This window comes from Coturnix japonica, chromosome 3, assembly GCF_054131305.1.
Source record: "Coturnix japonica strain WE chromosome 3, WE-NBRP24, whole genome shotgun sequence".
Lineage (NCBI taxonomy): Eukaryota > Metazoa > Chordata > Aves > Galliformes > Phasianidae > Coturnix > Coturnix japonica.
Genome location: NC_140665.1, coordinates 75696826 through 75723613, shown reverse-complemented (window position 1 = coordinate 75723613; position 26788 = coordinate 75696826). Strand labels below are relative to the sequence as shown.

The following is a 26788-nucleotide window of genomic DNA, read 5'->3' as shown; positions in this document are numbered from 1 at the left end:
CCTCATCATCCCTCAACCTTTCCTCAGAGGAGAGGTGCTTCAGCCCTTTGGTCATCTTTGCATCTTTCTAGCCTTCAATATTAGCACGAAGGTTCAGCCCTTGTGCTGGCTCTTGGTATTCTTGCTTGTTTGTGGACACCATAGCTGCAGTTCTTTCTCTGCCCTAAGGGAGGGAGACAGACAAAGGGGAATGATAGAGGAATAGGAATGAAAGGAATATTTATGAGAAAATATAAGACAGATGGAAAAGTGAAGGAAAAAGCAGGGAGATAAATTTTGAGAAAAGGTTTTATAGAAAACATTATAATATAGAACACGTTAACAGATGGACAGGGAACTGGGTAGATAGACTGTTTACTGTCAGTGTTTACTGAGAAAATTTTGATTTACCATAAAGAGTGATGCTTTATTTTTTCCAACTGGTTGTTGGATTCTTTTGTAGCCTCACTGTTTACAGAAATGGAAATTTGAAAGCATGGCCTATTACAGGCATCCAGGAGAGTATTTAGATTTTCCAGAAATTCAGAGTGGAGGTTCCAAATGATGTTTCTTTATTTTCAGATCCTTGGCTTAGCTAGCAGAAGAGATACTTTTTAATTTAGGCTGTTTTCTAGGTGGTCCAGTGGTGAGTAGTTATGTGTACCTTGTTGCAGTGAGCAGCAAATTAGAGGGGATTGCCTTTCAGGGGCTTATAGGAAAGTTGGTTGCTATAACAGTAGGAAGATAAAATCCATAAAAAGACTTTATCTTCTGTCATGCTAGCTGCTATAATAACTTTTCATTAAGAACATTGTCAGAGAGTTTTGGATAATCCAAATATATTTTCTCTGCTGGATCGCCTTTATCTGTGCACTCATTGAAACCCTACTCAAGCACCAGCTTGTTAGTGAAGCAGATACTGACACCATGCTGACTCCTTCCCAGCAGACTCCCAGCTCCACGTGCTTCATGCTCTTTGTTACAGACTCTATCACCTCGCTGGAGCTGAAAGACTCATCTGTTTGTGATGTCCAGTCTTCCCTGCAGAGTCCTCACCACAATGTTATATCACCCCTCCTTTGGTATCGTGATTGTTTGCATAACAGGTAACAAACAATGGCCCTGCAGTTGCGCATATGAAACCCTCCAGAGCTCTGGAATGAATATCAACCAGTTCCAAGGACTGACTGGTACTTGATTTAGTGCCTCCTGTATATTTATGTCAGTTTGAAGTCCACTGTCCTTCTATTGTTACAGCTGCTGTAATTTTTGTTAAGTCCTAAACAGAACCTTTCCTTTTTCTGTTTTAGCATCATAGAGTCACATAATGGTTTGGGTTGGAAGGGACCTTAAAGACCATCTAGTTCCAACCTCCCAGTCATGGACAGAGACAACTTCCCCTAGATCACAGATGGAGCACAGAGCTCCATCTGACCTATCCTTGAACGTCTCCATAGATGGGGCATCCACAAATTCTCTGGGATAATTCCATGTTCTAATGTGTCACCACCCTAATATTGAATATTTTCTTCCTAATATTAAATATAAACCAACCCTCTTTGTCTTAAAACCATTACCTCTTGTCCTAGAACTACACTCCCAGATGGCACCCCCTTTCCATCTTTCCCGTAGACCCCTTTTTAGAACTGGAAGCTGTAATGAGGTCTTCATGGTGCTTTCTCTTCTCTAGGCTGACCAACCTCAACCTTCTCAGCCTCTGGCACACTAATTCAGTAGGTTATTTCTCTGGCTCCTGTGTCCACATCTACTGCTATTGTGTGTATAAACAGATTCCTGAATAGTTTACCAGTTTCTTAGACTTAATAAATAGAGCTTAATATATGAGAGGGAAATATCTTGTAGACTGTGGGGACTACACATAATGTGACTATAAAAAGTGACTCAGATGAACCTAAACTCTTACAGTTTGTTTGTTTTTATCTAGAAAAAAAAAAATCAGCAAATAGTAGTCATTAGTATAGATAATATAATCAATATCTGTTCTGATACCTGAGAACTTGTGCAACTGCTTCCTTCACAACCAGCCAGCAGTCCAAAGTCAATGCAAGGTGCTGCTTTATGCCAGTGGAAGCCTGTGTATCCATTTTCCTTGGCAGTCACAGCTGCCATCTCATTTCCAGGCATGTTGTCCTCTGTTCTTGCCTTGAAGTATTGCCATCACATGGTGCTGCAAAATTGAGCACATCTGTTAATACCTCCATGCCAGAAGAATATAACTAAGTGGTATGGGAAGGGGAAGTGTTCAGCTCAAGGTTGTCTAATGCTTTCATTATGTAAATTTTCATTGCAAGAAGGTCTTTTGTTTCAAGTAAATCATATCTGATCAACAGAAAGAAAACGGCATACTCACAAGAAATTCCTGGGCAGATCATATGCAGACTGCTTCTACTCTACTCTGCAGACTTTGAGAGCTGGAGCTTAAGCTACAGATATATTCAGAGGAAGTAAGTACAGCTCTAATTTAGTTCTTCTCAAAAATGCAGGGGATGGTTCAGTGTTTAAGAAATTCTTTTCCAGTATATTGTGACCAAAGCCTGGAATATTTAAGCAGCATGAGGAATCTAATAAACAGTATTCTAACAAATACCATTAGAGATCTAAAACTGCTTTCATTTAATAAACAAAAGTGCTGGCATTCCTACTGGCAGAGTGTTGTTCACCTTCCCTTTACAGCTATTAGAGGAACAGCTATTTTGAGGAAACAAGCTATAGCCTTCAACAAGCTATATCCTTCCTGTAGCTTCTGTCATGCTTTAAACCCTGCTTATACAGCTATAGTGCATAAAGAGTCCACGTTACCAAAGCGGTTGCTAATGAAGAAAGGGGGGCCCACATCATCCCATCTCCTATCTGATGCTTTTGAGCTTGACACTATTTATCCTTCTAATTAGTAGTGAATGTTTGCACTGAAGTATTGATATTCTGAGTGTACTTATTATCTCATGGGGAGCTGATGGTGAAGTGTCAGACTGACTGCTCTGTTGTGCTGAGGAGCTGAAGTACACAGTATTGCCTGTGCTCTGAAAACAAAATAAGATCTGGGCATTAGCTATTAGCAAATATTATTTTAATGATAGCAAAATATTCTATTGAAGTTGTTAGTGATTGGAAATAAGGCAAATAATTCACTGGCTTCCACCTGTGTGACTTGACTATTACATTACCACAGGATAAAAAAAGAAGTTTTTAGAGAGACATTCCCTGCACATCCTGTGACTCGTTTATGTGCTCAGCCCCTGCTCAAGTCAGTATCCTGAGTGCAGGTCATCCAGGACCATGCCCAGGAATTTCCACAGTCTATCATTCGTATAATTTTTGTCCATTCTCTCACTTACCCAGACCACTCATTCTCTCATGCTCATTCAAATACTGGAGCTTCCTGTGTAAATTAATTATAGCTGGGTTTTGAAGTGTTGAAAGCAGAATGTATATGAGACATCCTTAGGAATAAAAATAGAAGATTTGGGATCCTTCATTAAGGTTCTTACTACTGCCCACAAACACAGTGGATGAGATTACAGTTATGACAAATGTGTTTCTTGTCTGCTTTCAGACATACTGGCTCTTGAAGCAGTACTCCCTCAAACCAGGCAATTGTTTAGGTAATTATATAAACATTCCTTTTTCTTAATAGCTGTGCTTAATTTCACTGAATTCCTGATTCAGTCACTTGACTGAGACTCTCAGAATATTTTACTTTGTTGGAGGGTTTTTCTTTTGTATTCTGTTTTAGATGATAGTTTCCATTTCTGCACATTTCTTAAAAATAAATTTGCCCTTTCAGATAGCTTGAGTAACTCTGGAATCAAAAAAGATGTGGGGTGGAATTGGACTGGGGATGGGCAGCCTATTCCACTGCCCTGAGGATTCCCTTTCTTATTCCTGCTCTTAAAAGGGGTCTGTGCTGACTTCCCTCAGTATATGCTCTAACGTTTCACTCTCCTTAGCAATTTAAAGTTCATCCTAATACTGAACTCCAATTGTTATTGCACTTTAAACCACTACCTCTTGTGTGGCTGCCATGGATGGAAGAATCACATGATTCCTTTGTATTTTTCACTGCCTTCCATAACTATCCCATCTTGGTCTTATGTCTCACAATAAAGCACACTTCAGGCTTTGCAATGTGTTTTCTTTGGCAGAGAAATTCATGAAATTGGTGATTTTTTTTCCCCCTTTTTTCATTTTCATTTAAAAAAGTAGTTCATAGGGAAAACTCTGCTCATTTTTCCAGCTCCAACCTGTGATTCTTAGATTTCATGTAGGACTCATGGCAATTTGGAGTGGTGAATGAGAAGCCAAGAACTTATTTAAGTGGAAAAGGGTGAAGAGGAAAAGAAAAAAAGCTCTCTTACATATTAATATGTTACAACAAATGCTTGTCTGCAGTTCTCTTGTACAACTATGCAGCAGTTAACAGCGTGACAGCACAGCACAAATCCAGGAAGATGTGGAACAGTCCATTGCACATGTTATGTAATGCTTGTATAATAATTGATCTGACTTAATTTATCCATGATAATTTATTTTTTTTTTTTAAACAGCTCCAGGTAGGCTATTCTTCTCAGGAAGTAAGTGTGGTATTTCAGTATTAGTTGACTGATACTGCAAGACCATTTTATTACCTGAGCAACAATTTCATGTCCTGTGTGAGCACTGCAAAAGGCACAGGACTGGGACAGACCCTTGCAAACTCCCTCCTCCTTTCCATTTCCTTGCAAAAATTTTCTGGGCCCTCAGTTCTCCATTCAGAGGTGACTCAATTCTCCATCTCTCTACCCAGATCTCTGTGTCTGTTCTTCTGAAGTTCACTTTCTGTGTCCTTTCTTGAAGCCACTGCAGCGGTGCTAGGTGTTGCTGTGTGTCTCATAACAAAATGCCCTTAGATACTCAGTGCTGTCTTCTGGTTTACAAAGCTCATCTCTGCATATCCTGAAAGCCTCTTCAAATTCTGCTAGGTTACTAAAGGATAAAACTGTTTTCTGTCAGCTTTGTAAACACTGTCCAGAGAAGTGCTGCACTGCTTGCTTTACCTCCCTAAAGGTTATTTAAAAGAGAATCTCTATTGATTTGAAAGATATAAAGCTGTGGATAACCCTCAAATAAATTAATATCTGATACAGTATTAAAGCAGTTAATCAATTTCTGAAGATATTTAGGGTCTGTGTTATAAAGCAATTTCGGTTATTCTGTGGCCAACCATAAGAAGGAAAAAATAATGAATGCCCTTTTGCATGTGACCTCAAAGTGCTGAGCTGAACAAGGTGTTTGAGGCTGTCTGCTCTATGACTTAATCATTCAATACCCATGATCACAGAATCATAGAATCATTTGAATTGGAAGGGACCCTTAAAGGTCATCTAGTTTAACTCCCCTGGAATGAATAGGGACATCTGTAGATAGATCAGGTTGCTCAGAGCCCTGTCCACCCTGACCTTGAATGTCTCCAAGAACTGAGCATTCAACACTTCTCTGGACAACTTGTTCCACTGCCTCACTGCCTTAATGTAAAAAAAAGTTTTTCCTTATATCCAATCTAAATCTTTCTCTCTTTTAGTCTGAAACCGTTTATCTTTGTCCTCACTCAACAGACCCTGCTAAAGAGTCTGTCCCATTCCTTCTTATTGCCACTCTTTAGATATTGAAAGGCCACTGTAAGTTCTCCTTGACCTCTTTTCTTCTCCAGATCGAACAGCCCTAGTATACAACCTATCCTTATCCTTTTCTGTACCCCTTACCAAAACTAGTTCCATCTGGGCCTTGGGCTACCTCACCCCATCCTTACCCAGACTAGCAGCATCCCTGTACTCCTTCCAGATTACTAGTCGCTACTTCTACTGCCTGTGCATTTTCTTCTTACTCTCCAGTTTGACCAGTAGGTCAAGTTTATGCCCCATCAAGCTAATTTTCTTCTCTAACTTAGGAGTTATTATTTTTACAAAAGCTGAATTCCTCCACTGTTTTGGGAAATGGTTTAAAGAACTTATCTATTTAGACTGTGAGGGCTTTATTCAGCTTCAAAGGAGACGGAAACCTGGGTGACTAAGGCAGGCAAATGAACAAGCTTGTGTTACTGAGTAAGGATCAGAACAGAAAAGTGTGAGCTTACAGCCCCATACCTGAGCAGAGGCTGTGTCGCTTTGTGCATCAGGTTGATGTACTGAGGCAGGCTTTCTCTAAGTTTGTCCTCAGGAAGCCTATCTGTGCTATCAGAAGCCTTGTGTTGCACAAATGAATGGGAAGGCCTTTTCCTGACCTGCAAGACTGCACTGTAATTTGTAAACCCATCTCAGAGAGGAGAATTTCCCCTTGGTTAAAAGGTGTCCTCCATAGTCCTTTCACGTTTCCCTAAAGAAATTGATCTCTCGTTGTGTGCAAAAATGAAAATTGATGTTTTTCTTATTAGGTCTTAAGTTTTCACCTAAAAGAATGTTAAATTAGTCCACATATGCATTTCTTATTTGTATGTTTGTTTTAATAGGAAAAAAACCCAAACTGTTGCAAAAGTGAAAATTAGATGCAGTGACTACATGCATGTAGCTCAGACAAATTTACAACTGTAGTTCATGCTGGAGTCATTTCCCCAGAAAACTGATTGCCTGGCAGATTGGGCAAAGATTCAGTGTTACTTGAGAAAATAAGGTGGTTTTTTTTTTCTTCACTTTGCTCGCTATGTTCTTCAGCATTACTGTGCACCTAGTGGAATAATTTTGTAAATATTATGTTACAGAGATTAAATATCTTCTTAAAAGAGAAAGGCATAAATTATGGGTTAGGACAACTTTCCCAATTACGAACTCAGTTCTGAGTAGACAGAAGCAGATCACTTGATTCTAAGTTGGTAACTCCTTACTGATACTTGACCTTGTACATTTTTCTCTTTGTTCATTTTTCACTACTATGTTTCTTTTCCAATACAAAGTCTTAGTATGTTGTTACATCACTTTCCCACAACCTTTTTTGATCAGTTTCCAGCTTGTGTGTCTGCTCTATGTCTTTAGAACAAACCTTGTTGTCATTTGTGTTCTGCTCCTATAAAATAACTTTCCTAAATTTGATATTTATGGCATGTGAAAGAAAAATACACCAATGATTGAGATTCATATTTCTGCAGGAAATATGAATAATAATAATGAGTTGAGCTTGCTGTAAATGCATGAAATAATTGTCAGTTCAGCATTTGACATTCCAGACAATTCTTGTAGTAATAGACAGAATTTGTAAACTTTTGTACCAGATCTTGACAATAATTATGAAAGTTCAGCATAGTCAAGACAGCTGAAATGAGTGTAGCAACAGCTCTTACAGTTACACCACGTCTTTTAGGAGAAGAGGAGCAATCAGGATACATCTGTGTGTTCTGATGGAACAGCCATCACAGAGCCACTTTTTACTGTCACAATCAGATGATGTCTGGAGACTAACTTGCAGGAGTGTGGCTCTGGAGAAAATGACCTGGGGATCCTGGTGGAGAAGATGAGCATGTATTGATTGTGTGTCCTTGTAGAAATGAAAGCTAACCACATACCGGACTGTGTTAGTAAGAATATGTCTTCCACAAGGAGGAGATAAATGATTATGACTCTTTGGTCCTGGAGAGGCCACATCTGGAGTACTGTGTCTAGTTTGGGCCCCAAATGCAAGAAGACTGGCATTCTGAAGAGCAGCCTAGATGTTCAGGACCAGACCACAGGACATACAGGTAAGGCTGTCCTATATGGATGATTCTGTCTGAGGTTCACTGGAAAGAACTATAGACAGCCAAATTCCAATAGGAAAGAATTAAAGATGGACAAGATATAAGGGAAAGCAGCACAGAGAGGTTGGTTAAGCAGTGGAACATGTTGTGCAGTAGCACTGTACACTCTCCAGAAATTTTCATAACTTGGCAAGGCCCTGAACAGCCTGATATAAGACTGAATTTAGCCCTGCTCTCAGCTGGGGGCTATATTCAGTGCCACTGGGGGCCCTTTCCAACCAGAAATAATTTATGATGCCTTGACTTTTGCACTAAGACCAAATGGCCACTTGGGTGGCTGCTGTGCTTTTGTGCTTCTAAGCCATTTGTTATAACATCAGTATTCCTTCTAGTTCTCTTGTTCAACAGAACCTAAATACTTGTTCCTCATTATTAAAATCAATTTATAAAGCGATGACAAGTGTTAGTGTCCTGCCCTTGCTCTGTTCTAGCTCACAGGTGTGTATGCATGAGTTTTTCATATTGCCATGCAATTCCTGCCATGGAATTCCACTGAATTCCTACTGGGGTGGCAGGAATAGCAAATGACAAGTAGCTTTCTGTATTTATTGAAATGATGCACCTTTGTCTGAGTCATGTTGCTGCAAGTTATGTACGGGAAGGTTCTGCCAACAGAATGACAGTCAGAGAGCAAATGTGAAACTGCTCTGCAATCCTTTTGGGATATGCATTTTCAATTCATTTTCTACGAGCACTGTCACCTGCACATTAAGCACATCCTTCAGCCTAGCCCTTGTCAACAAAACACTTAGGAATGTGGCTAAGTGCTCTCTTCAGCTGGGGCCTTCACCTCCAGTTCTGAGTTCACTGCAGTCAGTGTGAGCTCTGAGTCAAAAGTGGAGCAGCCTCAGCCTTCCAGCTTTGATGAATGTGAAGTGTCCTTTAAAGTTTAGTTTGCTAACCTTGATTGTCAAAATCTCCTACTGCAGCTCTCCTGAAAATGCTGTTCTTTGCCATGCCTAATTGTTTCTGCCTCTTGATGTGTTAAGCAAAGGACTAATCTAATGTTGCCCTGCAGTGTTTTTATTTGTTTTCTGGGGACAGCAGTTCCAATCCTGATGGTTGAGGATCTGCAGGTGCCTCAGTGAAGGCCTGCACAGCCCTGCAGCCGTCACACAATGCAGAGCTGCAACAGAATCCATTTGGCACCATTTTGCATGGCACCTCTTTGCTGCCCCACTCGAGAGCAGTGTGAGCCTCTCTTTCTCTGCTGTTTTATGACATTTTTACCCACTACTAACTCCAATCACACCAAATCTTTACAGGAAAAGATGGGGCATTTATACAACTATGGCCTGCTTTGTTCAGATTTTGTTAAATATGAAAAAATTAGTATCATTTTATCATTGAAGGCTGAGAAGGACTCAGAAATGAGGTAAACACAGACTTATCCAGAACTACACCACTTAACTCTTACCATTTAAATAAGAATTGGTCACATGCTTAAATGTGTGACTTAAAACTAAAATGAGGTCCTAGCAATGAAGTTTTCCTCTGGACCTACAAGCAAAGGCTCTGATAGAAAGCAGAGAAGAAAGGTATCATGGTCATATATAAACTACTAAAGATGACAGCATTTTCATTTTATACACTTCTAAAACCTCATTTTAATTTACTTCTGGGAGTGTTAGCTCTTTCAAAAATATGACTTTAAAAAGCAATTACTCTTTGAGCTAATCATCTACTGTATTAATATGTAAGTTAGATCAAGTGCAAATTGCCTTCTAGAAGTTGCCAGATGAAAAAGCTTGTTTTAACTAGGTCTGGCTTTTCCCCTCAGGTTTAATATTTCTATTCACCAATAGGTGTTAAAGCTCTCTTTTTCTAGTGTAAATATGGCAAGAAAAATACATCACTGAATCACAGGAGTTGGAAGGGACCTCTGGGGGTCATCTAGTCCTACAACCTGCTAAAGCAGATTCCCTACAGTAGGTCACACAAGAAAGTATCCAGGTGGGTTTTGAATATCTCCAGAGAAGGAGACTCACTTATCTGTGCAGCCTGTTCTAGTGCTTTGTAACCCTCAAAGTAAATAAGTTTTTCCTCATGTTTGTATGGAATTTCCCATGTTCTAGTTTGTACCTGTTGCTCGCTGTTCTGTTCTTGTGCATCACTTGGTACCCTTTGGTTATTTATAAGCATTAATGAAATCCTCCTGTCAGTCTTCTCCAGGATGAACACTCCAAGATCCCTCAGCCTTTCCTAACAAAGGAGGATGTCCCAGGACCCTTATCATCTTTGTTGCCCTCTGCTGGATTATTTCTAAGAGCTTCCTGTCTTTCTTGAACTGGGAGCCCAGAACTGGACGCAGTACTCCTACTGTCTATGCTCTTTTTAAGGCACCCCAGGATACCAGTGGCCTTCTTGGCACTGGGACACACTACTGCCTCATGGCCTGCCTGTTGTTCATCAGGACACCCAGGTCCATCTTTGGAGAACTCCTTCCCAGCAGCTCAGCCCCTAACCTGTACCAATGAAAGCGATTATTCCACCCCAGGTATAGGACTCTGCACTTGCCCTTGCTGAGCCTCATCAGATTCCTCTCTGCCCATTTCTCTAGTCTGTCCAGGTTTCTGTCTGCTGTGTAGCAGCATTGCCTTCTGATGTGCTATCCACTCTTCCAGCTTCGTGTCATCAGCAAACTTGCTGAGGATGTACTCTATCCTTTTGTCCAGGTCATTGATGAAGATGTTGAATAAGACTGCACCCAGTACTGATCCCTAGGGAACACTGCTACCTACAGACCTTCAGCCAGATTCTGCGCCACTGGCCACAACTTCCTGAGCTCTGACAGTCATCCAGTTCTCAGTCCACCTAACAGTCCACTCATCTATCCCACACTTCCATAAGCTTATGGGGAAGCTTAAGGAAGCTTTGTTATGGGAAACATATGTTCATATGTTTATTGCCATTGAAATGATATCTACATAGCAGTATTTTCATTTCTGGATATAATTAATTATTTACAGAATATTTAATGACAGTATATTTAATAACAATTTAAGAAGATGAAAGTTTATGACCATTATTGAATTAACCTTTAATTTTCACATTCTATATCACAACTGAACCGTTCATTTTAACATGTGAGTTGTGTTCTCAGCAAAATATTTCAATCAATTTATATTGATATTTTGTGGCTACTCTCATTCTGTGTGTCTTTGCTTTTATGCTAATATAGAAGCAGTGTGAGGTTAACCAGCATTTAAAGGAAATACAATAGACAATTATGCATTCCATTGCATGCCTGAACTATTTGCAACTTTGAGTGATATTGAATTTTGGTAAACTGAATTTCTAATTGAACTTCAGGAAATGTTCGGCCCCGCAACTTTATATAGAAGATACAAATTTTGTAGAAAGTTTAGTATTTTTATTAACTATGGAGGAAGGCTGTCTGTTACCTTTCAACCTTCAGCAGAATTCATCTAGAAGCAGAAATAAAAACAGTTAATGCCAGAAATAAAACCTCTGCCTCAACTAGAATTAAGTAATAGACTTGGATTAATAAAATATTTTTGCTCTTCTTGATGAACTTCATTCTACAACAGGAAAAAAAGATCTCAGAGCCAGTAGTAGTCACCTCAAAGGATGGATGGAGTGCCATAAACTGACAACATTGCTGTTTGCTTTTGTTTTTGTTTCCCTAGGGACAACAAGAACAAGGAGTAAGGGAGCTCCATACTGTCTGGGTAACGTAATACTCAAAAAAACAAAAACAAAAACAAAAACCAAAAACAACAACAAAAAAAAAACCAAACAAAAAAAACCCTGGAACAAATATTTCAGCAAAATCTATTCATAACTAAGAGAAAAATTATGATGGGATGTGTTGTCACTAACTCTCTTCTTACGTACCTTGTTCTTGGCAAATCCAAATAATTCTCTTAATATTGGTGAAATGGCCTTTGTGGACACAAGGGGAGCTGTGAATATTTTATACTTTAGTTGTACTAAGTCTTTTTGCTATGTTTAGCACAATATTTACAGCTACAGAATCATAGTTCAGATTAAACATGAACAAAAATACTTTTTAGTAGGTTCTTGACAAAAGGGAGGTGTATGTTTATGTAAGCTATGAGGATTTACCTTCACTCTAGTCTCATCTATGTTTTCACTAACAGTTTGGGTGAAGAGATAGGTAGGCTGCTTATATTAAATAAGACAGAAGAACTTTTATCTTTTTTCGTGGATGAGGCTTTTCCAGACGGTCTTTGTGAACAAGAAAATTAAATATCAATATCGACTGTACTCATGGTTATTTCTGCTTTGGTTTTCTTTGTTTCTTGAGCAAATGCAGATACTTTCTTCACTAAAAACTTTCGTCCATTTCAGAGATCAAAACTGAACCTGCCCAGGGAGGTGGTGGTGGAGTCGCCATCCCTGGCAGTGTTCAAGAGGTGTCTGGATGAGGAGCTATGAGATATGGTTTAGTGGCTTGTGGTAGCAACGTTAATGGGAGGACCATTGGACTAGATGATCTTGTAGATCCTTTCCAACTCTGTGATTCTATGATTCTATGAAATTACTAACTCCAACAGATCTGAGCATAATTCTTTATTTGGTCAGACTATCATTTGTTATGGAACAACAAATTATTGCTTTATTTTGCTTATGAATATTTGTTGTGAAAATTTCTCCTTTATTTAAATACAGATCTTGTTTCTTGGAAGGAGAATTCCTGTTGCACATGTTGACGACTCAAAAATATTTTGGTTTTCCTGGAATAAGTGTATTCTGGTTCCAATTCTAATTAAATTACTTTCCGGCTTAATTTCTCATCATTGGTAATGCCTGAAGAAAAGAGTGTAGAAAAAATGTTTTTATATTTTGTCCAGATATTCAATTTATTTGCAGTTTTCTCTCAGGCAAGTTTCAATAAGCCCGATTTCTGCAAATGCTCATACTAATCTCTTATTACTAAAACTATGTGTATTCTTAGTGTGGAGTTCAAGACTGTACAGAAAGTACTGTTCTTTAGGTATTTGATTTCTCATGTGGTTAGTCACATATTTATGACTCTTTCCTTATGTATCTTCTCAAATGAGACATAGAATTTAGATTATTGCAGATGGCAGCAACATCTGAATCAGTCACGCAAATCACTAACTGTTTTCTCATATAGGGTGTAGATATGAGACCTTTGCAAATACTCTTTCACAAGTTAACAAATTGGCCTTTAAAGTGGTGATAAGGAAGGGAGTTCAAAAATAGCTGAAAAATCAGCAAGTGCTGTCTTATTTTCAGGATTCCTAGATCCCTTCATGGTGTGGAATGCATGAAATCCTAACACAAAGTTTACTCATCTGAAATCTTATTCAGTCTTCGGTCAGCTTCAGCTGCAGTGACAATCACTGCCTGCCTTTCTGTGATGGGGAGAGAGCCTCTGTCCTCCTTTCCTTTCCTAGGGGTCAAGACAACAGGGGTTGCATCAGCCATTTGGAACTGCCTGAAACAGCTGCACCTTTATTCTTGCCCTGCTGGGAACTTCATCTCTCCCACTATTGCATAAAAAGATGTAAAAGTTTGTGCCTTTCCAGATAGATGATTTGTCAGAAACGCCTAGGTCTCTCTTTACGGACTTACAGAGGTGGACTCACAGTCTCTTGAAGGATCATAACACTTCCTACCCAAACCAGCCCTTTTCTGACATCAGTGACTAGAAATAGACATCAGAAGAGTGGGCCTGTGACTCAGATTTTTTACTCATCAGTTGATGATCTTCTTGCCAACTTTTGGAAACCTTATGAGCTTCTTCTCTCACTCGTGCAGCCCACTTGGGTAATAAAAAGAATGCTTTAATAGGGTGTTTTGCGTTAAAATGAAGATAAACAGTACGTTTTCTGGAAGCAGAACAAGGCAAAGTAAGGCAGATCTTCAACTGAAATAAATTTGTCTCATCCCTATAAAGATAATGACCAGCACTAATTTAAATTAGCTAAGGTCTGTATGTCATACAGACTCCTCTCTACTGATCTTCATGAAACTAAGCAGCTACACTGGTGACAACATGCAGTCCTGACAGCTTCCATCCAGCATACGCTTTGGGTAGGTCAGAAACGTTCTGAATCGTGCTTCCACTAATGATCTCTGACAGATAGAAATTAGATGTAAGTAAAAGGCTGAATGTCTTTAGTTTCTCCTGCTCTGCTTTTGGTACTCTAGAACAAAGCCATTCCACATTTTGCTTTCTCGTTTATTCCTGTCTGCTTGGAATTTCTCTCATGCAATTAAGATTCATGTGTTTATTTCAAATCTGGTTGGAATCCACTACACCCTCTCTGGTATTCACCTCTTCCCAATCTCCTCCCACCTCTTGATTGTTAGGTGTTAGGGAAGGCTTTTCTTGGCTTTTCTGCCACTTTTAACACTTAATCTTCCTGTCTCAGTTAATTCTTACACTTAAGTACTTATTTTTTCTGTATAAATATTGCTAAGGAGGACTAAGCTGATGGATACTTATATATGGATATATTTCTAACTGATATCACTCTACTATTTAAAGTAGCAAAATGAATTTAAATAATTTAAATTTTCAGTGGGTAACAGAGGTTGAAGGGATTGCCTGTTGTTGTTTCATTCTGTAAACACAGGTAGCTATCACTGTGAGCGTGCAACACTATAGAATCACTGTTTGGGACACAAGTGTGCAAGTCCAGCTTCACAACCAACTTAAATGCTGAAATCCTTTTGCAAAAGTGACATTAAACAAAGAGAATTGTATTTGCCCCTCCTACTTCTATTCATTGAAGACTGAATACAGGTTTCCTGTCTTGTGCAATCGCTTGTGTTTGTGTGAATGGCTGTGTAAAAAACAGCCCAAGAGCCAAGACAGCAGGAACACACAAAACTGGGGCTCTGGGACAATGCAATGATGCCAATGAAAAAATTAGCAGAAACAAAGCATTTCTATTCCATTGAGAAAAATAAATTTCGTCCGTCCCAGACCTAAATTCCTTTAAGAATTTGTGTTTTTTCTTAAACAAACATTTTCTATGGATTTGTGTGTAAATACATGAGGTATATGAACTGATTTTTCTGTTAAGGTTCAGTGTGAAAAAATTCCTGTAGCTGCAAATACTTTTTCAGCCTCTGAGTCAGAGTATCTGCTGAGATGTAATATTCGTTTCATTAGACTCATCAGTGATAATTCTGTTCAGCTCCATTTAATGAAAACAGTAAATTAACATGTGCACTAGTTCTCACTCACTAACTAATTGATGTATGATGAAAGTTCCCATGTTACCAGCTGCTACATCTTCAAGGACAGTAACCAAAAGCAGTGGCTTAAAAGGGTTTTTAAAATGTGTGTTTTCATTGCCAGTGGTAGCCAGTATGTGCTACTTACGAATGAAAAACAAAAAAAGCACCACAATTGATACAGCGCTATGACAAAATCCTGTCCATTTTTCTACCCTGGGGGTTTGAGCAGCTATTGTTCATAGGCAGAAATAGTCTTTGAATATGCATTTCAGCAGCATTATGTACTTTAGCATAAGGACTGTTGTTCTGAAGTCTGTCTTCCTAGTCAAATTTTGCAATAGACTTTTAACTTTTGGTTGTGTGCTTGCATGTAATTGAAGAAGTGCTGATAATACTGTCTTTGTTGATTGCTAGGCAGAAAAGATCTGAATTACTGCTTGTTTTCCAGGAACTTAGTGCGAGATTCTCATTTGATGTTAACTGGTTTTTCTCTTTAAAACTGAGTTGGAAGTGTGCTGATTTGCATCAAAGGGTGGAAAAAAATCTGTAGAGAAAGCACTGAAGGACATTTCTGTCTATAACAGACATGTGTTAAGTGGTCCAGAATCCCAGGAGGCTTTAACAGGCTGTAGTCAAGCACCTGTTTCAAAGGGAAACTTGGAATGACCAGTAAGGGGAATAATTGAAAAATTATATACATCACCAACCATAACTGGTGGGTGGCTTCAATCTTCATGAAAAATCGGATACTGAATTCTGTAGTTACATGTGCCCACAACACCATCAGAATAAAGAATTAGAGAGATCAGAAGGAAAGATATAAAAGGAGCAGAAAATGATCCATATGGAGAATAAATATGAGCCTGAACTTCTCCCAAGCCACCGTATCTTTGTAGAGGGAAAAGATTTCTACAGTGACTTTGTAGCTAAACTGACCTGTTCTAATTGCAATATATCTATGATCAGTTCTTGCAGCATGTGAGGCACCAACACCACATAAACTATAAAAGACACCAACTAACTTAAAAGTCACATTTCCCATGGCTAGTCGGTCTGAAACCCTGAGATGCTGCCAATCCATAAGCAAAAAAAACAGCTAGGAGTCATAAGAAGTTTCTGAGTTCACATGTTCCAGGAAGCACAATACTTTGTTCAAGATATTGGTGGTTTTGTCCTGCTGCCCACTGGGGCTTCTCAAATGTATGCAATGCCAAACTACATGGGTCTTGCAGGTAAGACTTTTAATGACTGAAAAACACAGAGGTACTTGGCAAAGTAACCTGAGAACTACCACTCTCACTCAAATTGGACAGGACTGCCATAGTGCTGTCCATTGATTTTCAGGGAGCTAACACCATGGTAGATAGATTCCACTGAACCACAACAGAACTTAATGCATTCAAAGTTTTTGTTTTATTAGTCCAAAACCGATTCCTCCCAATTAGTTTTTAAGAAGTATCTCAGTGTTCCTATGCTCCATATGGACAAGGCAAATAGCCTGTCCTGCAGACAGATGGACCACAGGAAGGAGGAGTTGTTATAAAGGCAAATAAAAATTATTTAAATTTAGGATTCCTTGTGGTTTTGGGTTCTTCTTTTTTTCACAGTCACAAAAGTCTCTTTCTCTTATGTGACAGTTCTTATCTTAAGGCTATAGTTCTCTATTATGTTTCTTAGCTCTTCCTTATACAATTTTGACTAAATGTTTGGTATTTTGAAACTAAACGTGAGAGGACTACATCAAATAGTTATCTATGGAAGTATCTTCTAACTACTGGTATATATTTTGTCTTCTTCTGAGGTAGAAGGTGGACTGGTGCAGTCTCTGCCACTGCTCTCCACAAATATTCTTTTTTATCTTCATTTTGAATCATTCCAGAATAATTTTATATTGTGGAGAGTGATATTGATTCTGAAGTTGTAATCTTTTTGAGCACTGCATCATGTTTATCTGTATCATATATACTTGTTGAGCCATGACTCTGTTATTTGAGTGATATTTCCCACTGCTGAAATATAGAAGGTCTATTTGTGAAGCCTAATGAAAATGGCAGAGTGCAGGACTGCTACAGATCTTCTGTTGGCTTCCCCTCACAAACTTCCTGTTGAATTACTACTGAGAAAAAAGGCAAAGCAATGATACTGTAAAAGTTTCACATTCTCCTATATTTTTGGAAGAGATCAGTGATGTGGTAGTAAAAAGTATGAAGGAAGATGCTCAGTTATCTATGTTCTCATTTAAATACTATGTCAGGTGATAATTTTTCCTTTTATGTCTGCCAACCACACCTATTGCTGACAAAACACCACTCACTAAATGGTTGTGGACTGTGTTTTCTTGCAATTAAAATCTCTAAATTTGTTAGACTCTGACAGCAGCAATATATTTTTTTCCACTTTCCTTAGCTGGCTTTTTATGAAACTGCTGGGACAGTTACCATGCAACTGCTGGGACAAGATACAGCATGGAATGCTTTTATTTTTCTCTGATTCATATTTTAAGTTACCAAATACCAAAAGCCTTCCTAAATGAAATGATAACTACAGAGTTTCCCTGGAAGAGTTTTATGTGCTTTATCCCTACCCTGTGCAGATCCCTGGCCGAAGCTGCATCATCCGTGCTCCAGCTTTGAACTAAATGATTAATTATTTCTGTGCTGGCCCAGGAAGGCAGTGAGCTGATGTTGCAGCTTGCTAATGGAGTAGTGATAAACAAGACCTTGCTTTTCTCCATTTTTTTTTCTTAGCTCACAAGTAACATAATAAATCATGAGATTGCCAGTTATAATTGAACCACAACAAGGTCTGCCAGCGGAAAGGCATAGTTTCAAGTGACTCCCCTTCCTCCACCTTGATCCAGAGATGCGTTCCTCTGTAAGGCAACATCTTTCCTATCCTCATAGCACATTTTAGCATTTTAGGGAGTTTAACATCTGAATAGCAAAGCTCAAAGAGTAATGGGAGAAAGTGGGTACATCCAGAGTGACCTATCCAGGTGCCATTCTGTTGCTCTCTGGAGAAATCCCTAATGCAGATCCAGGTGTATTGATTTGATGTTCAGGGTGTGAACAGAACATGGCCACCTTGGTGGCATTGCTTTGGCAGTGGGCAGCCCTTGAGGTGTGCCATGTCCTGGATCTCTGCTCTCAAAGGGAGGGTGCTCCTGCTTGGCTGTTAGCTGTGAGCCTGAGCTGCAGTGTGGAGTTCCTGAACACAGCCCATGTTGCAGATAATGTATTGCGAGAACATCCCCCTTTTGAGACCTTCTGGTGCCCTTCTGATGAACTCTTCTTTGTTTAACACAACTGATTTCAGAAACCTCTGATAGTAAAACCGCAGAGATAGAATCTTTTCACTTTAAAATATTTTTTTACAAAGCTATGTTTATGTAAATTATAATATGCAAGAACTTCACAGTCCTGTGAGCCTTAATAAATATTTTAAACTGTTACAGTCCCTTTTAAAATTTCCCATGCAATAGAAATATAATACTGTAAATTAAATTTATACTGCATGCTTGAATTAATGGTAGGCACAGAAAAATATCAGATTTTGAGGATTTTTTTTTGTTTCTTTTTCCTTTCTTTCTTTCTTTCTTTCTTTCTTTCTTTCTTTCTTTCTTTCTTTCTTTCTTTCTTTCTTTCTTTCTTTCTTTCTTTCTTTTTTTCTTTTTCTTTCTTTCCTTCTTTCTTTCTTTCTTTCTTTCTTTCTTTCTTTCTTTCTTTCTTTCTTTCTTTCTTTCTTTCTTTCTTTCTCTCTTTCTTTCTTTCTTTCTTTCTTTTTCTTTCCTTCCTTCTTTCTTTCTTTCTTTCTTTCTTTCTTTCTTTCTTTCTTTCTTTCTTTCTTTCTTTCTTTCTTTCTTTCTTTCTTTCTTTCTTTCTTTTCAGCTCTTATTTCTTATTTTTGAATTATGGGTCTTTTTTCTTGTATCTTGTAATGTAACCCAGTCACATAGTCTTTGGGAATATAGTATGCATTTATTTCCATTTGGATTCTCTTACACAAATCATACTTAATTTGCTTCAATTTTCTGTACTTTACAAATTGAAAGATTCTCTGACTCTTCAGTAAGGGTCCTATCTGCTGCTATCTCACATAAAAACAACAACAACAAAACTAGTTGTAGTAGAAAAGCAGAAAACTGAAACAAAGCAAAAGCAAATTTTGATGTGCTGAAACTGTCGTTCATTTCTCTTATGTTTCTCACTTATATTAGTGCTGTCCTCAAAATACTTCTGCTGCAATTTTCCGATATGCCAACAGAAAAGCAGAGCTCAGGCTTTCCAGTTATGTACTTTTCCTGGTGCCAATTCCTCACAAATAACAACCAGGTAAACTGGCAGCTTTGTTTTTTTGTTGTTGCTGCTACTTGTTTCTTTTAAACAAAACACAGTAGCTTGGCCAAGCAATGTTCAAGATGAAAGACTCACAATAATCTGAAAGATAGGCAAGGATTCTTGGAGAAAAACAGAAACAAACAAAACAAAAGGCTAGGTAATTTATATTGCTTCAAGATTTCAAAGAAAGAGGTAATTTTCAGTGTGGTTTGGCTTCTTCTACTGCAAGAAAAAAAGAGCATTTCACACACTTTGCCTCATATTGAGCCATACTTTCAGTCTGATTTAAGGCAGTCTCACAGAAGGCATACTGTTGTGGTGTGAAAGCATCTAGAGATGGAGAACTCCCATACCCTATTAGTTACTGTCATGGTATTATGATTTTTCGTTACTGGTATTCCACATAATAACAGCATGTAGTGCACTGGGAGTTAAAGAGTTAATGCTCCAGGTCCAGGTACCTGTCCTAGAAAACAAGAGGCAATACATATTACATCCTTCAGGGGACTGTTCGCTGTTGTGATATCATTTCCACTTGGGGGAGAAGATAAAAGGCCTTTGTAGGTCATTTCCCTTCCCCTTTTGGTTTCAGCAGCATGTGGCTCCCCAGATCAACTTACCTCAGCATTAGAAAGGCCTTCATCTTCAGCTTTTGGATACATTCTATTTGATTTATAAGCTTCAATTCTAATTATATTGTATTATATTGTATTATAGTGTGTTTCCTTGCATTCCAGTATCTTAGTAAATTTGTTAGTTCCTTCTCAGATTGTTGCCGCTGTTTTGTTTTAGGCCCATCTCTCTGTCTTTTTCCTTTACCCCTTTCCAGGATGCAGATCCACAGGTCCCTCTGCCCTTCTAGCCATGGAAACAAGCCAAATCAGCCAGTAAACCATTTACAGTTATCCTTTCTTTGTGTTTAATATACACATAGAATTTCAATTGAATTGTGGTTTTTTTTTTTTAAATAATTCTTCTCTGGGCATCCTGGTCTGATGGTTAGTGACCGTGTGCATAGCAGGGGGGTTGAAATTAGATGATCATAGTGGTCTTTTTCAACCCAGACCATTCTGTGACTCTAGTTTGACTACTGATTTTTGCTACATTCTTTTCTTCTTTTAGGAAATCATTGTCTTTAATAGATCAATCACGAGTGCTGGAAAACAGAAAGCCAGCTGGCTGTGCTCCTGTGAGATGCATAGGCAGTGTTTGGATTTCACTGAGGAAGAGGCAAGAAGCATAGCTTGGGAGAGATGCCCAGTATTATGGATTAATTAACGTTGTGTATAAGTCTTAATAGTAGATGCCAAGGATCTTAGGTTTTGCTTTACTACAGTGGTAAGTAAGGGAAAAATAGAATGGACAAAAGACAAAATGGGAGTGATTAAAATGAAGCACTAAAGAATGTAATAAGCACTGGCTTCTGTATGCAGTTCAGAAGCCAAACTGCTGCTACCTAACAGGTGGTAATAATTATATTATGAGAGTCTAACAGTGCTCCTCAATCACCAGTAAGAACACTGATGGCCATTAAAGACATGACCCTGATTAGTAAGAGAAACACCACGTCGAGGAGTCAGCAGAGTCAAAAGAAGAGTTTAAAATTGTTTTGCTCTCAGCAGCATGACTGGAGAAAGGTAGTTAAGTATGAGTTATAGCTTCATTCCATGTACTACAGCCTGTAGAAGTGGATATTTTAATAAACTTCACTAGGAAGAAAATAAAATGGATTTTGTGAAAATACCTGAGGTGTTTTGAAGATACTGGAATCCAAGGAAATATATTTTATGGCAAACATCCCTATAAGGCAAAGAAGCAGGGGACATATAAGTATGTAATGAATATAGAACAGGCTTAGGAAAATAAGTGCTGGTGAATCTAAGAAAACCGTGTGCCTTGAAATGTAAAACAAGCAAAGTATATTTCTTCTGTACAACAGTGAGCTTTAGTATGCATTTATTAACTGCAGAATAGCTGAATTCCCCATCATGTTAAGTGTCAAACCCCAGAAGGAATAAAATGTTTTGACTGGAAATAAATGGTCCCTCCACACAGCACAGTCAAGCATTTTAACAGTGTTTCCTCCCCTTCAGTTCCCTTTCAGGGTGCTGTAGAAGTGTCCGTGCTGTCCCAGCAGGCAGCAGTTTCTTAATGAGGGATGCCATGGAGGTGGAACCATGGTGGTGGCAGTGGATAAAGCTGCATACAGGAGGTGCCACCTCTCACTCCAGTGTCACCTGTAGCAGCACCATGCCACTTGGGGCTGGGAGCAGCTGTTTAGTTCTTGGTCAACATGATAGGGACTTTAGCTCCTAGAAGTTCTGGAAAAGATCTATCATTCTGCTGTTCTCTAGTCCATATTAGTTGGGCTTTGTCTCCCTTCCTCTGGTAAACCTGATCAGTTTCAGAGACAGTTCTTAGAATCCAAGAATATCATGAGTTGGAAGGGACCCACAAGGATCACTGAGTCCAACTCTCAGCTCCACACAGCACCACCCAAAATTCAAACTCCTGTCTGAGAGCACTGTCCAAATGCTTCTTGAACTCTGGCAGCTTGAGGCTGTGCCTGCTGCCATGGGCAGCCTGTTGCAGGGTCTTGTTTTTTGCTATTTATTATGATGTACCTCATCTTAGTGCTCTGGGGACGTGAAGGATCACCTTGCTCGGGCTGTAGGAAATAATGCTGCTACACTTTTCTACAATCTCTATTTGAGCAGTTACAGGAGCAAAATATTATTTTATTTTAACAGAAATCTAACGTCCTTCACAGTTTCCTGCCCTGCTTCTCATAAGCACTGGGACAAGTGCTCATGGCAAGATACCAACTCTTAGTCCTTCCTGGATTTTGCTTGCAGTGGGGGCTGTGGCTGGGCCTGGAAGTGCCCTTTGTGCTTCTGAGGAGCTGCCTGTGATTTTTGCCTTTCCATCTCGTTTCACTTCTGTGAGTCATTAGGACTTCCTCACTGTCCTTTCTTACCTTCTTTGGATGGCCAAGGTCCCCAGTCTGATCCTTGTTCTCCCATCCTGATGAGAGACACAAATGGTTTGAGTCTTTTAGTTCAGGTACACATGACCATGAGGGGATCTTCATGACCTGCTAGTCAGTGCGCCATCAACACAATGCTGGTCCTATGACCCTCCTATCCCTTCTGGTGCCTCCACATACAGGCCTGTCTCTGTTCACGTTGATCTTAAGGTTTCTGTTGTGGTTCTCTAAAATATTTGACAGAGATCTTCAGTGATCTGTGTCCTCACTGCTAATACTCAGGATTATCAGGAAGTAAAATAAAGCTTAGATCCAATCTCACCTGGCCTTGCAGTTTCTAATAATTCAAAACATATCATTCAGCATCTGCCTTTTCAAAAATCAAGCTGTTAATAATTTCATATGAAAGATACCTGAGGAAGAAATATTAAGCTGCAATGAACATATATAGTGAAGCCAGAAAATGTCTGGGTTTATTGAACCACTTCATTTAGGTCCTTACTTTGCTACATGTCACAGTGATTTTGCAAAATAGCTTTGGTTTATATTTTCCATGACTATTCTAATCCCAAGCAAATCAATGTATCTTTTCCAGGGTCTTAGTGTTTCTTGTTTTTATTACTGTTGATTTTAAAACAGACTGGTGTAGTTTTCTCTAAGCTTTCTCAGCCAGAAAAGAATACACTGCAATGTATATAAATGGTGCAGATGCTAGCTGTCCACACAGAACTCAAACAAAAGCTGCAACTTTGCTTATTAAGGACTTTTTTATAAATAGAACATTGACAGACAAACCAAATCAGTTCAGATTCTCAAGGGTCTGTGAGTTAAGCAAGACTGAATGGTTTAGCTGTATAAAAATCTAGTTAGTAAAAATAATATTCAGATATTTCAGCTGGTATAATTCCTATATGCATTTACATACTTATAGCTACCCTGATAGCATTTCTTCCTGCCATGTTGCTGTGCTGTAACAGAAAATAGCTTCTAAAACGTAATGCCATTCAGACGCTATGGCTAGGGGTGAATCTTCTCTGGGTAGCACTGTGAGATGTTTGATATTATTTTAGAATGCAGTGTCATTTTCCAGAAGTTATGGGTTAATTCTGAAAAAAAATTAAATGTGTTGTATAAGTGGTTCTTCACTCATCCATATTCAAAACAAGATCTTTAAAATAGGTCTCTTGCAGCTCATATCTGCAAGTGTGATCTCAGGGAAAAATAATTGCATTCAAAATTGCTGTTATTCAACTAGAGGCGAAATTTTAAAAAGTCTACCTCTTTAAACAAATCAACTTGCATTTGAAATTTATTTTCAGCCTCCCAGGTGGTTATCTTTGTCAGTATCTCGGGAAGCTAAATAATATATATGAGCCAATAGGCACTGGGTAATAGAGGCCTCCCATAAAGACAGACTACTGTGTATGTAAACATCTCAGCAGTGTCAGTATAAGTGGAAGTGTGCGGGAAAGCATTTTTATTGTATACCAGACAGCCTCAGATAATTATTTTCTAAGATTTTGTAAGGAGCAATGTTACTCTATTTCATGAAATTTAAGCATCCACTTTATTTTTTGTTAAAAATGCTTTTTGTAAAGATGTATTGCACCTCTAGGTACTCTTGGAGAGCAGCAGAGCTGCTTTAAATTCCCTAAAAAAATAAAGAACCTCTTGAACGCTGCTTCAGAAAACTTCGAGTTCATAAAATGCTCATTTGTTCTCATTTTATGAGAGCGAATATAAATTTTCATTTTGAACAAAGGACTGCAATTAACAAACTCCCGTTTCCTAGATTAAAATAAATGAACTGTATTTATTTGGATGTATAAATCTCTTGTGTATTCATAGAAAAATTGAATGGCTTGGATTGTAAGGGACTTAAAAGATCATCTAGTTCCAAATCCCCTGCCACCTCTAGGGATGGGGCACTGAGCAACCTCGTCCATCACCTTACCACCCTCTCAGTAAAAAATTTCCCCCTGACATCTAGTCTAAATCTTTTTTAATTTAAAATCATTCCTCCAAATCCTGTCACGATCTACCCATATAGAAAGCTAATTTCTCTCCTGTTTATAATCTTTAACATACTGGAAGGCTGAAATGAGGTATTCCTGTAGCCTTCTCAAGGCTGAACAAGCCCAGCTCCTTCAGCGTTTCTTCGTAAGAGAGGTGCTCCAGCCCTCTGACCATCTTAGTGGCCCTCCTTTGGACCCAATCCAAAGGCTCCACATCTTTCTTGTGCTGGAGCGCCCAGTCCTGGACACAGTACTCCAAATGGGGCCTCACAAGGGCAGAGTGGAGGGGGAAAATCACCTCCCTGACCCTACTGGCCACCCCTCTTCTGAAGCAGCTGGGATACTGTTGGCCTTCTGAGCTGCACGAGTACATAGCTGGCTTATGTCCTGATTTTCTTGCATCAGAACCCCTAAGTCCTTCTCTGCAGGGCTGCTCTCAATTCTCCCAATCTATACTCTTATCTGGGAATGCCTTGACCCAAATGCACCACCATGCACTTGGCCTTGTTGAACATCATTAGGTTGACATGGGACAAATTTTTGAGCCTGTTCAGATCCCTTTAGATGGCATCTCTTCCTTCTGTCATATCAACTGCATCACTCAGCTTGGTGCCATAAGCAAATTTTCTGAGGGTGTTGAATAGCACTGGTCCCAAGATGAACCCCTGAGGGACACTACTCATCACCAGCATCCACGTGGACAGAGAGCCACTGACCGCAATGCTCTGACTACAACCATCCAGCCAATTTCTTTTCTTATTCACCAGAGTCTAGCCATTGTTTCAGGCTGAAGGCAGAACTTCTGTACTTAAAATTGGGAAGAAAAAAGAAGGAAAAAAAAAGAAGAGGAAAGAAAAAAAGAGCAAGTGGCAGAAAATTCATAAACAAGAACTTCACATGTTCAGACAATAAGAAAAATCTCGTAATCATTCCTTTTGGTTTATTGTCTGCTGTTCACATAAGCAATAATTAATTTTGATGAATAACTTGGTTTTATCAACAATGCAAAACTATGAACAATTTCAAAGCAGATTATTGCCCTGTGCACCTTGAGTCTAATTTAGGGCAGATAAGTGCATAGTCACAGCAACATCTTTCCCAGACTAAGTAATATGAATGTAGGAAATTCAGAGTTATGCTTAAAAGAAATTGAAAAATGTCAAAGACGTCTCAAGACAAAATTTAAACTTACTTGTATTCCTGTTAATGCAATGCATGGGAAAAAAAGAGGAAACCTGAAGATAAATCTGTGAAAGCGTGTTGCGTGTCATATTGTTACTGCTCTTTGTCCACACATAACAAGAATATATTACCCATTTTATTTTACAGTTTTGTAACAAAATGCTTGTCCAGGAATTCTTTTTACACTGTTAAGGTTCCACCTTGTGTTTGTATAAACTGACAATAAATGACAACTCTCATTTGTAAACTGTAGATAATTTGAGTCAGTCAAAGCATAATTATATATAGCCAATTGAATAATTTTTCCCAAAACGAATAGCAAAAAAAAATTCACAGTGATTTTGTCTTTCTTTCATCTGAAAAAAGAAAAAAAATTGATAACCATATTGCTAACTGTGTTGTTCAAACACTGCACAATCTGTTTAAATATTGAAGTTTTTATTCCACTAACAATTTTTCTATATTAAGGTAATTCTTATGAAAGACTTGACATCCCTTCATTACATAGTCAGTTTTCAATAAGAGTTCTTTAAAGACTATAATAATGGTAACAGTTTCACATATACATTTTCTACCAATATGAAAAAAAAAAAAAAGTTTTAGATTAAAAAGTTTTTTTAAAGAAAAAAATTTGAAGTCCTTATCTGCTGGAATGATTAAAAATTTCAATGAATTCTGATAGCACCCTTACAAATTCCTCATTTAATATATTGGAATGCAGCATACAATTTTTTCTTACCTTTTAGTTGAGTAATGTTACCATGCACTGTAATTATAATTATCTCCTGATATGTTCCTTGATTTTTAAACTATTCCTATTGCCTTTTGGCAATATTTACAGCACAGGATAATAGGTAAAGGACATAATAATAGAGATATCCACTTACGGAGCTAGCTCTAGAGATTTCTGGTTGATCCATAGTCTCTTTCTATTTCTCTGCAGAGGTTTATCTGCCTTGCAAGTTCTTAACAACCACTTAGCAACAGCTGTGAATTGCCACTGCATTACAAGGCATCCCGATAGGAACACTGTGCAGGGGTAGGAACAGTCCCAGGAATATTGATTTCATCAGAGAAGAAGAATCAAGCAAAGACGTACAATTTCCATCCAAGTGTATATTATTTTTTTTATTACTTCTTTGGGGCTTGAGTATAGCAGTGCTTGGAAACTCCAGATTTAGGTTTAGGATCCTAACTCTAAACAAAACAGATCACTGAGAATATGTAGCATTATATTTGTTGCTGTCTCACAGTCATCACTCTGGTCTCCTTTTTTCACTCCTTAGGACTGCACCTTGCATTTTTA

At 38.5% G+C, this 26788-nt stretch overlaps 1 long non-coding RNA gene across 1 annotated transcript; it reads right to left on the bottom strand.

The window, feature by feature from the left end:
* LOC107312025 (uncharacterized) lies at positions 1-26467 on the bottom strand. The gene is made up of 3 exons (XR_014944200.1): positions 26370-26467; positions 1990-2167; positions 1-163 (listed from the first exon to the last, which is right to left on the bottom strand). It is a non-coding gene; the product is annotated as an uncharacterized LOC107312025 (long non-coding RNA).
* Positions 26468-26788: the final 321 nt, after the last annotated feature.